The sequence below is a fragment of the Dipodomys ordii genome, unplaced genomic scaffold (assembly GCF_000151885.1).
Source record: "Dipodomys ordii isolate 6190 unplaced genomic scaffold, Dord_2.0 Scaffold10, whole genome shotgun sequence".
NCBI lineage: Eukaryota > Metazoa > Chordata > Mammalia > Rodentia > Heteromyidae > Dipodomys > Dipodomys ordii.
The window spans coordinates 10124832-10139253 of record NW_012267226.1 but is presented as its reverse complement, the minus strand read 5'-3'; the positions used below and the strand labels follow the sequence as shown (position 1 = coordinate 10139253).

The 14422-nt window shown below is 40.8% G+C and overlaps 1 protein-coding gene across 1 annotated transcript in view; it reads right to left on the bottom strand.

Moving 5' to 3' along the window:
• The window catches only part of Cdon (cell adhesion associated, oncogene regulated), an 82668-nt gene extending 68348 nt beyond the window's left edge, over positions 1-14320 (bottom strand). The window contains exon 1 of the mRNA XM_013009457.1: positions 14266-14320. The gene's annotated coding sequence lies outside the window, so the exon portion shown is untranslated. The remainder of the gene's footprint in view (positions 1-14265) is intronic.
• Positions 14321-14422: the final 102 nt, after the last annotated feature.

Sequence of the window (14422 nt, the reverse complement as noted above, 5' to 3'; positions counted from 1 at the left end):
AACCTGTACCCCAAATCATACCATATTCTGTCATTAAGCATCCCCCTTAAACATGACAAAACCAACAAATAGCTACACCACAGTTCACATCCAGTAAGCACCTAGCAGATATCAATACCAAAATGTGACCCCACAGCCCTAGAAAGCAGCATTCCCATTAAACAGACAGGAAACTAAGGTGCAGAGAGATTGCATTTCTAAAATCTGGCAGACTCTGGCTGTGGCCTCCAACAAAGCACTCTGGGTCCAACGCCTGCCAGAATGAGGCTGAACAGCTGTGATGTACACTGCCTGAAAACTCCTACGGTAAAGCTTCTATGTCTATAAAACGAATTCATTTTTCAATGCCAGTATTTCATTACCGTAGAAATTCTTTATGGTTAAAGGTTAAATTCTTTTTCCTTTATTTAAAATATAGGAGGTTGTGTTCAAGTTCTATCTTCATTTCTACTATGCAATACACAAATGGTAAGAAGAAATGATCTTTAGTTAGATGCCAACACTATACGTAGACTAGGGAGTTCAAGTGTTGCCAAGAATGTCTGGCACATTGCAGTCAACATGTTGACACAATCTGTAGGTAATGAGAATGCAATAAGGAACAGATAATCTAGCAAAGAGGTCAGCAGTAACACTTGACGGCCCAGATATGCTTGCACAATGGCCCTAGTCATTTTCTCATCAGAAAGCAAAGGGCTGAAAATGTCTTAATAAAGCCAAGTACTTCCAAATAACTTGGTATCATAAGAATAAAGAAGACAATTTCTCATAGGTTAATATTTGCAATATACTAGAGAAGACATACCCCCAAAGAAATCTACATTAAAGACATGCAAGTTAAAAGCTGAGGATGTACTCAGGAGTCTGAGATCTGAGAATCACCAGTTCAAAGCCAGCCTGGGTAGGAAGTCTGTGAGACTCTTATCTCCAATTAAGCACACAAAAAAAGCTGAAAGTAGAGCTGGGGCTCAAATGGTAAACAGAACACTAGCCTTGAGCATAAAAGCTCAGGGACAGAGCCCAGGCCCAGAGTTCAAACACTAGGACTGGCCAAAAAAAAAAAAATAGCCTAGTGATGGTGGCTCATATCAGTAATCCTAGCTACTCAGGAGCCTGAGATCTGAGGATCATGGTTCACAGACAGATTTGGCAGGAATGTCCGTGAGTCTCTTATCTCCAATTAACCACCAGAAAACCAGAAGTGGAGCTGTGGCTCAAAGTGGTAGAGTGTTAGCCTTGAGTATAAGAGCTTCCCGAATTCAAGCCCCATGACCAACAAAAAATAAATATTATTTTTTAAAGCTGAGGATGTGCTCAGTGGTAAACACAGGAGACACTAGTTTCAATTCTAAACACACATGCATAGAAACATGCATGCACACATGCGCACCCACACACACATACACAAAGTATAAAAGTCAGGTTAACCTACAGATACAAAAATATATTATGACTTTCAAGCTGTTAAAGAAATCACATACAAATGAAGGCATAATACTATAGATGAAACCATAATAGACTTAAGTTTATACTTGTCAACTAGAGATCTGAACAAGTGTTCATTCTTGTCCAGTTTTTCTCTTCTCAAATTAAAAAAAATGTACAGACAAGCCTCATCAATCACTAAGAGGGTCTGGTTCTGATATTATATGAGCTCTGTCAACTTTAATCAAATTGCTTGCCAGATTGTAGATAAGTAATGACTTGCTTAGGTTAAGCCAGGCCAGAGTTTTCCTTCTGTAGTATATACATCTGCGGAGTGAAAATAAACAGCCTCACACCTCTCTCTGGGAGCTACACTCCACTCTGATTACATCTCAGTTCCTCCAACAGAGAAGGAGAAGCAAACTCTAGCCCTACGACTATCCTTTTTTCCTCTTTTTCTCCTCAATCTGGTCACCAAACTCATTTTTAAACCTCTTTCCATTAAACAGTTAATTATTTGAATTGACACTGAAATAACACAAATTAGCCATGGTTAAATGCGTTAGTATTAACATGTCTTAGCCAGCATTACATAGAGATAGAAAATAAAACAAAAATCGCTAACAGCTGACAAAGGCAATACAGAATGGTTCAGTTAAAACTGCAAAGCCCGAATTCATATTCTACCATCCCCAAGAAAGAAAATCTTCTTTCAATAGCATTAGGTATGTGTTGAATTCAGGAGAAGGGAAGAACTGGTGAATTAGAGAAAAAAAAATCAATTTAGATTTTTAGACACTCAAGACACCAAGGTAAAATGAGCTTTAATTCTAAAATGTCCCTTTTGTTGGGCTGGGAAGGTGGCTCAGTGGTAGAGCGCTTGCCTAAAATGTCCCTTTTGCTAGATTTCATTTCTTCAATATGATTGGAAAGTGCTTTCAAACTTCATATTCCACGGGGATATGCTGTTAGAGAATTTATAAGCATCCAAGACTTTCACATACTGTACAGAGGGCTGGAGAGTGAGGGTCGTAGTGGCTAAGGAAAACAAATGCAATATACCACCCATTCAATTCTAGCTAAGGCAAAGTTCATTCCCATGTTTTCTATTAAGACAATAGACTCTGGAATGCAGAATGTGTCTGAGAATTATTAATTTTTTATCTTACAATTTAACAATTTTCAAACTAGGCTTCTACAAATGTGCGTTTATAACCTAAAATAAGCCTACAAAGAAAGAATGAGCTGGGCGCCAGTGGCTCACACCTATAATCCTAACTACTCAGGAGGATGACATCTGAGGATCCCGGTTTGAAGCTAGCCTAGGCAAGAAAGTCTGGGAGGCTCTCCAATAAACTATCAAAATGCTGGAAGTGAAGTGGTGGCTCAAGTGGTAGAGAACTAGCCTTGAATAAAAAGAGCTCAGGCACTACATGTAAGTCCCATAATGGCACAAAAATGAAAATTAAAAAGTCTGAACTTCCAAGTAACACTCCTTCCAACATTCAACAAAGACATCTTAAAGTAACTTTGAACAAGATTAAAACTCATAGATGATACCAACATTCATTAATTGTTGATTCTCCCCAAAATGTTACATTTCTTGTAAGTAGAAGGAGGGGGGAGCAGCAAGCTTTGAAATCCTCTGCCAACTACAAAGGGCTCTATAAATGTTATTGAAGAAATGATCACCATCAGAAACAGAGAGAAGGGAAAATCATTCTGTATTGGGGAATAAAAAGAGCCACAAAACAAGAGCTTGTAATCATTCAGCAGGGGCTCTGAGGACAGGGCGTCTATGACTCCTCCTAGGCCTGTCTGTGCATGCTTGGCCCAGACTAGGTCAGGACTTTTCTTTCTCAATCCCCCAGAGGCACCATTCTTACAAGTCTGCAGGGCACCCAAGCAGACAAGAGCCCTGCTCTGCAAAAGCAATACTTCACTCCTTTGTCACCATATTATTTATTGTTAAATTCCCCAAGTACACATGCAGCATACATTCACTCTAGGTGAATCACACACAAAAGACGCTAGTATTTCTTGGTGAATTAAAAAGAACCTTTACAAGCAAATGGAGACTTTGTTTGCACACTAAATGTCAAAGGATTTTTTTCCCAGAAAACTCACGTTTGTACATGAAGGGGAAAAAAAATCTCTACAAACAAAATATGCAACCCCAGTTTCTCACTCTTGGTTGTAGAAGGACTGTAGTATTTTCTATGTGGGGACTATTGATCCAATTCATTTACAATGCCAGTTAAATATCTAGAATATATGCTAAGGAATCTGTCCATATGCTACAGTTTTCTGCTCTACAGGGATAATCATTTATTTTTTTCCATAATAATCTATCTAGCTGGGATGGAAAATCACAAACGAAAAACTCAAGATACTGACAGTGCTTCTTTAACACAATTTTATTATCATTTTCAAGGAAGGGGGTGGGACTTGCTACTCTGGAGTTTCCAACATTCACATTTACAGACCCACTTTGGGAATTAGCTACAGGATTCCTATTAACATTAGTAATATGCTCATAGCTAAATCCCTTGGCTAAAATTTATCTGATGCCGCAAAACACTGATATCAAATCTCTGTACAAGCTGTATTGTATGATGAAAACCCCCACTGTGGCTGCTGTCATAGTAACAGATGTGAAATTATTCTAAGACCTAACCACTAGGACAATAGTTCTTTTAAAATGCATCCTCAAACACAAAAGAAATAACAAATCATGACAATTGTGTTTGCCAGCCTAATAGGAGACCACAGTTAACAACCACTATTACAATGACTCAAAAATTGGCTTTAGCTAGCTAGGGAATTTAAAATAATAGCAATAATAACTTTTAGCTCAAATGTATAAAGAAAATTACACAAAAGATATATATGGGTCCATAGTAAAAACATGGCTATTGAAATTTCTATGACTGAAATCCAAATAAAGTATAAAATAATTTAAGATATGGTAACTAGAACTTGGAATGAGGATGTGAGAAAAGTCTGATCTGCTTGTTTGTACTGTAATCTCAAAAGATTTGTACTTCTTATGAAAAAGCCTAATTTTCAATAAGCAGGAATCAAATTACACTGATCAGAACAATTCTAACTAGTTTATAATATGATTTGCAATAAGTTAAACCAAGGTATATATTTAGAGTTGAGACTTAAAAATACTTTAAATCCATCAGAACCAATTCAATTGAACCTTGCCATACATAATTCCTAATGTGGAAGAAAACCTGCCATTTCATTTTGAAAGATCATCCAATATTTAACAAAGAACCAATAAAATGACCTCCTTAAAAATAATGATCATAGCTGGGCATAATGTGGCTCAAGCCTATAAACCCAGCACTCAGGAGACTGAGATGGGAAGATCATGAGTTCCAAGCTAGCCTCAATTATAGAGCTAGATTACTGAAAGAAAAGAAAAAGAAAAAGATGATCATATAGTTGGATACACTCATAAATCATGGGCACAACACGGTAGTAAGACTTTAATGTGGTTCTACTCAGGAAATGCATAGTATATAAAGAACTATAAAAATATCTTCTTGGGATGTACTAGTCCTGAGGTCTACTGAACTACTGGTTTGATGCTAGGTCACCAGACCGAAATCCTGGTATGAGTTGGCATTCCATCATGGCAGCATCTCAAATCACACTCAAGATCTTCTTCTGCACATGATCATTCAGGATGTTGCAAGCTCTGTAATGTCATGCCAAGTAATAAGGCTAAATCTTGTTTTCTAACTGAGGATCCTCACGCCAGGTCTCATGTCCTCAAGTCACCATTGAGAGAGGAACAGTTGGAATGATCAAAGTAGAGGTGAGCCAGAAGCCATATGCCCGTCCAAGCTAAAACCATTTTCACCCCTCATTCTTTCTGCCTGCTATGCACTATGTTGTTATTTTGTAATACACATGCCTTGAGGCCAAAACTAGGAAAAGAAGCCAAAATAAATGGGCAGGGAAAAATGTTTTAGCCCCAGCTTGTGATGCTATTTTTCTCTTTATTTGAATAAAAAGGTCTGCCAAGTTCTGATGTCACCATAGTAATTTTATGGCCTGATAGAAATAGTATTTTATCCATAAACATTCTTTCTTCTTGCCAAGTTTACCTCCAACCAGGCAATGTGCAGAAATGCTTACTGAGTAAAGTTATAGTAACACAGAATATCCTATGTAAAGAAAATATCAGAAGGAAAGCCTTCTGATACTAGAAGAAACTAAAAACTTCCCTGGGAAGAAGCAGAAGCCAGCATGTATACCTTAGTACCCATAAACCCAAGAGGACCCCTACAATACCAGGTATTGAGAACCCAAACAGTTAAAACATGACATCTGCATTCTAGGCATTAAGTGACATTGCACAGAATAAAAGTGTACATTTAAAATGTACAAAACTGTCAAGATATTCAAAATATACAGCATGTGACCGTGAATGTTCAAGGATCTTTATTTAATTTTTGTTGTTTCCATTTAATTTTCTTTAATTAGAGTTTTCTAACGCTTTAACTGTCATTTAAAGCTCTAGTGTTTTTCTTGGCATAAAAAGTCACAGATTTGTGGCTCAAGTGGTAGAGCACTAGCCTTGAGCTGAAGAGCTGAGGGACAGCACCCAGGCCCAGAGTTCAGGTCCCATGACCCGACCCAAAAAAAAAAAAAAAAGTTCACAGATTTGATTGGATTTGTGTGTGTGTGTGTGTGTGTGTGTGTGTGTGTGTGTTGGTAGTACTAGGGTTTGAACTCAGAGCCTTGAGCTTGGTAGCCAAGTGTTCTAGCATTTGAGCCATGCCTCAGACCACCTTGTTTTTGTTTTTTTTTTTTTTTTTTTTTTGGGTCCGGTCGTGGGGCCTGAACTCTGGGCCTGGGCGCTGTCCCTCAGCTCTTCAGCTCAAGGCTAGCGCTCTACCACTTGAGCCACAGCGCCACTTCCGGCTTTTTTCTTTTTGCTTATGTGGTGCTGAGGAATCGAACCCAGGGCCTCAGGCATGCAAGGCAAGCGCTCTACCACTGAGCCAACTTCCCAGCCCAGACCACCTTGTTTTTAAAAGAAAACGATGTGTTGAAACCATTCTTGGATCTAAAGAAAATGGCTTACCCTCTTGCTATTCTGTGTGTTATACCTACCTCATCAACATTGTATTGTGGGCTACTTTTTGTCTCTGTGACTAAATGCTTGGGGAAACAAAACAAAACAAGAAAAACAACTTATAGGGGAAGGACGCATGGCTTCAGAGGTTTCAGCTCTTGGGCTGGCTAGCTCCATTGCTGTGGGCCTGTGCTGAGGCAGGGGTAGAGGAAGCAGGTGACCTGAGGCTGCCCACCCACCCCATGGCAGCTAGCATGCAGAAAAGAAACAAGAAGGAGCCAAGGACAATAAACGCCATTCAAAGAGATGTCCCTAGAAAACTATTATCTTCAACCAGATCCTACCTCCTAATTCCCCACCCAACTATGAACTCAAGAGATTAATTCTGTTGTTTAAATTAGCACCCTCACCATCCAATCATCTCTCCACAGCGCCACCAACTGGAGACCATGCCTTCAACACCAGTGTTTGGGAGGACTCTTCCTACCCAAATCATACCAAGTATCATTTGGAAACTTGTTAGAAAAGGAATCTTGGGCTTTACCCCAGACCTACTGAATGAGAATCCATACTTTAACGTTCCCTTCTCAAATGTACATCAATGTTATTCAAGACATCAGAGGGTTAGGTAATTGAGGGACCATGACAGAGGAAACCACACCAGCCTCAAAGGGTTTAGTGAACATGTACACAATTATGGCATTACATAAGCACCATGAGAGTCATGTTCCCAGCTAGAAATAACAAAGGTTGGTAAATTCAAGGAATTCAAAAATACCTGGGAAGGCAGACGTATATCTTCTAAAGACCTCAGCTTCAAAAGTAAGTGAATATCTCCAGAACTTGGAAGGACTTTTAAAGGCAACAGACATATGATAACATTTGTGTTTGTGGATGATCATTACTTTTGTAAAATTAGAAAGTGGGGGGCTAGGAAGGTGGCTCAGTGGTACAGCTCTTGCCTTGCATGTATGAGGCCCTGGGTTCGATTCTTCAGCACCACATAAGCAGAAAAAAAAAAAGCCAGAAGTGGCGCTGTGGCTCAAATGGTAGAGCAATAGCTTTGAGCTGAAGAGCTGAGGGACAGTGCCCAGGCCCAGAGTTCAGGCCCCACGACCGACAAAAAAAAAAAAAAAGAAAGAAAGAAAATGCATGGTTGTGGGGGTTTACAAAACTGGAGACAGGGTAAGAGTGAGTAGCAGTTTAAGCAGGGATCACAAAGGCGTCACATATTCTGAATCTCCCAGTGTTTTAGAAGGAAGGAAGGAAAGAAAGAAGGAAGGCTCTATTTCTGACATTTCACTATTAATGATAAACTAAAGATTACACTTCAAGTGAAAAGAGCCAGCAAGTTGAGGCACTTCCAACTTTAAATTGGGACTGGTCTCTTTATCCAAGGACTCTTCAGAACCTGGATGTATTTTCTCCCCCCAGAGTGGTAGAGTAACCTGGCCACCTTAAAAGTCTATATCATGGAACCTTAGCAGTTTTACAAAGTACTAAGGCTCTTAAAAGTCATCTGGTCTCTCATCCACAGAAGAGAGTCTTTCCACATGCTCCTCTCTCTCTGAAAGTGCCACCAGGAGCCGTCTAGTAATGGGGAGTTCATAACCTCCCAAATGGCGGCCACTCTCTTCACTAGATAGCTATTCTTACCTTTGAGATATAATCTGTATCTATGAATGCCCCTTATAGAACAAAAGATGAGTCCTGTATCACTATTCAACTCTCCCCACCCCTGATGACCTCCTGGCTACTGGTGATCTGATTGAAGAAAGGGGACAGGATGTCCTTCAAGTTCAGGGGAACTCTTCCTTGCCCATGGCTGTCTGTGAAAAATGACCTTGTTTCAAGGAGCAATAAATAGTATGAGTTAATAAATTTACAACTGCTGAAAAAATACAATGCGGGAAAAATGGCTAGAACACCCAGAAAATCTTTAATCAACATTTCCCAAAAAACCCAGAACTATGACCTATTCATCACAACCACAATCCCTCCAAAATTGGAATAAGAATAGGGCAGGGTGGGGAAGACTCATATAAGTCTGACTTAGCGTATAAGGGAATCCCAACAACACGAACAGAAGTTCTACATGTACAAGACGTACCCTGACAGGAATTAGTAATAAGGTTAATGACCAAAACTCTTCTCTCTGATAGTGTGTGATTCTAATCTTCAAAATCTTCCTGCAGTACAATATCCTTGCCATTTCTTCACATTTTCAGAGGCTTTAAAAAATGATGCTGTTTTGTTTTAAACTCAGTATCACATGCAAATGGGGCTGGCAGTTATTAGTGCCCAATTTTAAGTTATTGATATTCCCATTGCCCTATTTTGAGGTTTCCTCCACTCCCTCCTAAAAACAAACAAAAACACAGCTATCAGTGGATCTGATTTATGGATCTGACTGAAGGTCATTATAATATTATAATACCATCAACTCAATTTTACATATAAAAATGAAGTCATGGTTATTTTTCTAAGATAGCCAGCAGGATCTGATTTTCTAATAACTTAAGAAAAAAAGGTCTTTTTCTTTCTCTGCCAATGATGGAATATCCAATGTGCCAATAAAACTGAACTAGCACAAATTTCAAAACACACACCAACTTTATAGCAATTTTAAAAAGCATGACAGCACTGTGTGCTGTAACATAAATGAATCACACAGACTCCATCAAATTCAAGAATGAGGAAAAACTGATCTTCAGGAAGACTGGTCCGAGTGGTCACCACTTACAAGGGGAAAAGGGCAGAGGAAGGGCACCACGGAGTCTTCCTAGGTAATGAAAATGATCGGGTTTTCTTCTTCTTGACCAGATAATGGTCAAGATGTGAGCATAACTAACAATTCTGGCTGTTGCCTCTGTCTATTGCTATATATTTGTGCCCAGTGTTATAGCTGGAAAAAGTGTTATAGTTGGAAAAAGTGCCAAAAACACAATTTCTCAGTGTCTTCCAAGTTTCAAATTTAAGAAAACTTTAACATAAGTCTACAACAGTTACATGGGCCACATTGTTACAAATGTCTGAGCATTCTTCATTAGTCAGTACTTCAAAGTAATCATGGCTGGATCAAAGTCATACACAAGCTGGCCCAGGAGGAGTTAATAAAAACAACAGCATTCATTGAGGTTTTACTGTCTGCCAAATGCTTTCCTTTCATTATCTCATCTAATCCCTACCACAGCAGTGAGAGATATATTAGTTTTATCCCCATTTTACAGATTACTGCTTTGACAACTCACCAAGGCTAGGTCAAGATCATTGCCCAAGCTCATAAAAAAAAATACCAAGAAGAACAGCTGAAAAGCCAGCCCTATGTCAACTTCTTAATTCTGTCTGTATTAGGATAATATAAAAATAAAATCAACTCAACAGTTCCAGGCAATGAAACATGGGCAGAATGTGTAGTCTAAATTCAGTAACATGAGCAGCACATATATTTCTCTTCCTCTATTAAAAGGCACATCACTAGCTCCTAAGAAATGAAGTTCTTATATTCCAAATGATGTACAACAGAACAAAATGATCTATAGGGTAACTTTCTGATCACCTCTGGCCATGAAAAGATATCATGCAGCAAAGCAACTCAACACTGAACCAAGACAGGCAATAACTTTTTTTAGGGTTGATTCCAATTCATCTGTAAGAACTTTCTTTGGTCATTCTTATAGGAGAAATGCCTAGGGTTGTGGTGGCAGCAGAATTAAAACATCTTCTCAAAAAGGCATCTTCGGGTTCCCATGTGGGAACAAGAACTGGGCTCTGGATGCATGACTTAGTCAGCACCAAAATATATTAACCATCAAATATGCCAATGCATCCTGCGTTCGTTCAAAACTATTGGTACTGGGATTCACATTCCCAGGAGATAAAAATCAAAATTAACTATACTACCCACAATTCCAAACCTGTCCTCCTTGAAGTGTAATTACACCAGAAATGGACTGGGCTAATACGATGAATAATGTGTGTTTACAAAAATTATTTGGAGAAAGGGAAGATGGACTAGAAAAGGAAAATTGAGTGTTTGTTCCAAAGATTTCACAGCAAGGTTTTGGGAGATATATTTTCCTTTCCTTAGAACTGCTGGTGAGTCGTCAAAACAGTGCCTCAAGAATTACTAGAAACCCAATAGAATTGTTTAAAAGTCAGCCAAAAGGCGAGACATACCCTAAGTGAATGCAAATTCTGTAACAATACAGCAAAAACACAGTGAAATAGCATAATAAAATACCAAAAGTATAAACTAAAATATGCCTATTGGAACAAGCATTTCATCTCTGCAAAAGTAATTTGCATCCCATAAAAGACTGACTTTGCTCTCCGTTTTTAAGTTATTACATAATATACGTCAACCCTTATAGGCAAGACCAAACTGTAACAATTTTATGTATTTATCAAAAGATCATTCAAAAGAGAACTTACCAACTCGGCAACGTGTGTACACTTGTGCTTCAGAAGGAAAGCAAGGAAGTGCCTTTCTGTACTTACACTGCTAAAAGCACTTCACCACAGTCCTGCTTGTAATGAAGTCCCACTCACAGTCTGCCTTTGGGTTGGGCTTTTCTCTTACAAGATAAGCTGTTAAGTCATGCCTTGATTTTAGATCTGCTACCATATGGAGCCTTCTAATGCAGCCTTCTCTCCACCCCTCCATCTCTCCTCTCCCCCCCCCACCCCGCCCCCCAAATCAGACTGGCTCCACTCCCTCTCAACACACACATACATACACACATACAAAAAAGGCACTGCAGGGCAGAAATTCCTCAGGTGCTCGCTAATGGAATTCCCAGGGTCTTGGAGCCGCTTCGGGGATCAAGAGATCTCATAGCCCCTGCTGGGGGAAGGAGCTGCGAGTCTGTTCCATTTAATCAAATACAGAATGAATTTTCAGCTCTATTCACTAGCTTGTCTCCAGGGCTCTCAAAAGGCACCAGGCAGCTAGAATCACACACATGTGGCTCTTTTAGGCAAGTATAATTAGTTTGATTTTAAAAAGCCACATTAATAATATCACCTCAGGACCATTATTCAGGAGACAGACGACAATGATACTGTATGTTTTAAGCCTGACAATGGGGAGAAAGTGCACAAACAATGGGAGAAAACTTGAAGGATTAAAAAAAAAAAGTTTTTCATTTCATTGTAATCCAATATCTTAAAAGTGATGTTAAGTATATTCCATATACCATCCTCTAATTTTTACAGGAAACAAATAAAGCCACCATGTCTATGCTCCTGAGAATCAATGAGTTCATGCATGCCAAATATACAACTATATATATATATATATAATATATATAAAATCACACCGAGTGTTTAAAGGCAAGATTAAATATGTAAATAAACAATGTAACATTTCCACTCAATCCAAACTAATGAAATTCTGTGAAAATAACACCGAACAAATACGGCTCACAGCAAGTCCTAAAACCAATTTGACCACCAGACTCCAAATTCCATTTCTAATCTAATTAGTTTGTATAAAATAATAAGACCATCTGGGAGACTACCTGGCAGGCAATCTACCTACTCTCCCTTCCTAATCCATTGTCTTATCTCCCCTTCCACAGAGTACCAATGCTGATCACATGGTGTTAGCTAATGCAATTACACATTAAAGCCACACATTTCCCAATGCATTATTTTTATGTGTCCTAAGCCTCCCGACTTCACAAAGGTAGTGTTTACTTCCAGACATCATTTTTTCTGGCACTTGACTTAGAAACAATCACCAGGTTTTAGATCACAACACATTCCCCAAAAGAAACATTTCTCAATGTCTCAATTGAATTTTCACAAAACCATAAGTGAGCTCATCCAGGAAGGCTTGAAAGCATTCACAAAGGTGGAGAAATAAGAGGAAAGTGCAAGAACTAGTTATTAAATTTTACCTGATCTTCTCAGAGCAATGCCTAGCACAGAAGTCATTATCCCTACACCCTGCCTGAGTCTATATATGCTTTCCTGATGGGGGGAGGGTCCTATCTTAAAGTGAACTTAATTCCTTCTATTAAAAAAAAAAAAGCCAAACCACCTGCAAAACAAGCAAGGCAACCTACACAAGCTGGATCATTCTGCTCCAAGTCCTAAGGGTTCTTTGTACTTCCCCGCTTGAGAGCCGGAGCTGTTTAAGTACTTTGCACAGAAGAGAAGGTTGACTAGAACCCCAGCAATCAATCAAGGTATCCCAAGTGACTTACTACACAAACAACAGCAAGGCACCTCCGGTAACTGATTTCCCTGGTTGACTAAACTATTCAAACAAAGTCAGATTCCTCAAAAGACTATAACCGAGTTTTTGCAATGAAAGTTAAACAATACACATTTGTGTGTGTTATAGAAATATAAATGTTTCTGCTCTAGACACTGCCAAACACACACCCAGGGCACTTCTTTCCAAAATGAAACAGGTTTTCTCCATCTTTCCCATATAACTTCAAGTATGTGCCAGTTTATTTCAACATGTGCACAACAGAGACTACAGTATTTGCTGCCTTTCTCTGGGTTGCTAAGAATTCTCAGGCACTAATTTTGTATTTCCAGAACTTTCCTGAGGATTATTCTTTCATTTTATTCTAAACGTTAAACTATTCCTAAGTCGCCCCCCCCTTTTTTCAGCCAAAAATAGACTAGCAGGAGGGGGGGAATGTGTCATACAATGTCTAGAATTATATTGAGTAAACCTATTTCATTCTTGAGCCTTACCCACCTTCCCCTTAGTTATGCCAAATGTCACTTGGGACCCCAGAGTTAGGGTATCAGGGAGACACAGACTGCGAATGAAGGAACTTGGCTTCTTTCATCTTTCCTGGCACTGGCCAGTGAATAAATCTCATGTTACCTCCTGTTTTCCAAGGTGTCTGAGTTAGGACACAAAGGCTGGGCTTTGCCTTCATGAAGTTTCCTCAATTCCAGACCCCAACTAGGGAACAGCCCTTCAAAGCACCTGCCACCCTCTTTCGTCTCCACTAGGAAAAAGCAGGCATTTCAAGAGCTTTCCACCTGACTTGGTGGGGTTGGAGAAGAGTAAAGGGAGTCTATCCTCCTCGGTGATTTATGAGGGGAATTCTTAGATGCGGAGAGAAAGCCACAAAGGTCTTGGAAGCCGCAGACTGAAACAAACAGCGATGTATCCTTTAATGTATTTAGCAAATGATAATGCAATCCACAGAAAGCTTTACAGAGAAGTGGGGGAAAACACACTCCCTGGGGCTGGGAAGTCACTTGAGTCTGGGAAGGCAGAGAAAGATACATTGTGCAGGAAATGTCTCTTGCTTCTCTCCTGCACATAAATCACTGTCTCTCGCGGGCGCGCGGCGGGGATGGGGAGGGGGCCGGGGACCCCCCAGCCCCGCTCCCTTGGGAAAGCGCGCGGGCGCCCCCCGCGCCCCGCTACACCCCGCGCATCCCACCTGCCCCGGCGATCGTCCCCAAAGCCCAGACTTCATCGTGTCGCTGTCACCTCACCCCGCCTCCTCCCACGAGGGGGCTGCGAATACCCGAGGACGCGCGGCACGTCGGGGCTCCCCTGCTGGGTTACCCATAAACATGCCTTTGGCCCCACCCCGGACCCCCTCGCCATCTCGGGGTACACCCATCCACCCTTCCCCAGCACTTCCCGCTCCGGAGCCGCATGGACCCCCTCCCCACCCCGTCCCCCACCCCGGGCCACTCCCCTCTCCCATCCCGCTGAGGGGACCCTCCACACCCCCCGCCCCCGGGCCCCGCACCTCTCGGCAGGGCTGGCTAAGCCCCCACACCTCCTGCACGGCAGCCGGCTCCGCGAGCCAACCCCCAGGTCATCCCCCCGCGCGCGCTGGCGGCGGCTACGACGGCTGCGATCCGAGCGGGCCCCTCCATGCACCGGGCAGGGCAGCGGGAGGGCGC